The sequence below is a fragment of the Tupaia chinensis genome, unplaced genomic scaffold, assembly GCF_000334495.1.
Source record: "Tupaia chinensis unplaced genomic scaffold, TupChi_1.0 Scaffold143796_1, whole genome shotgun sequence".
NCBI classification, from domain to species: Eukaryota; Metazoa; Chordata; class Mammalia; order Scandentia; family Tupaiidae; genus Tupaia; species Tupaia belangeri.
Genome location: NW_006203646.1, coordinates 4228916 through 4229518, shown reverse-complemented (window position 1 = coordinate 4229518; position 603 = coordinate 4228916). Strand labels below are relative to the sequence as shown.

Here is a 603-nt window from a genome sequence, read left to right as displayed (position 1 = left end):
TGGCCACGCCACAATCCCTTTTCCTACATTCTCCTCTCGGGATCTTGGGCACGCACGCACACGCGCTTGGCGTGAGTTTAAGCCACCAGGTCCAGAATTCGAACCACGGCCGACTACGTGGGAGTCCAGCAAAATAGCCATTATGCTAATCGCTGGTCCTGCCAACGTGTGCTTTGAGAGCAAACATCCTCAGCTGTGTTTCTTGCACGTGTGGAGCGGGTGTAGACCATGGGCACTGACTGCTCATCTCATGTGGCTAGCTCCGTGGTGTTTCCTTTGGAGGAGGTAAGCCCATGGTACACAGGTGTGGCAGCTGTGGGAAGAGCCCCCCCCCAACCTTTAAGAGAACCCATTGAGAGGTCTGGTTGGTTGACAGCTTCTGGCAGCCACTCTTCTAGGACTGTTCATGCCAAGGCCATGTTCTCTTCAGGCTACTCCCAGCCAACAACAGAGCAAGGTGTGCTGGAGCCTGGTCATTTCCGCCCAGTTCTGGTCTCCTCTAGTGGGGAATTGTTGCCCTCAGCTCCCCAGTGACTTGGCCAGGATTTCCACAGAGCTTTGCTGCAACTTAACACTCTTCCTATCCCACCTTCCTTCCTTTCC

General features: G+C 54.7%; 1 long non-coding RNA gene across 1 annotated transcript in view; it reads left to right on the top strand.

Annotated features, from left to right (window-relative positions):
- LOC102468587 (uncharacterized) overlaps positions 1–603 on the top strand; it is a 23409-nt gene that overhangs the window by 4008 nt on the left and 18798 nt on the right. The gene's annotated exons all lie outside the window — the stretch shown is intronic.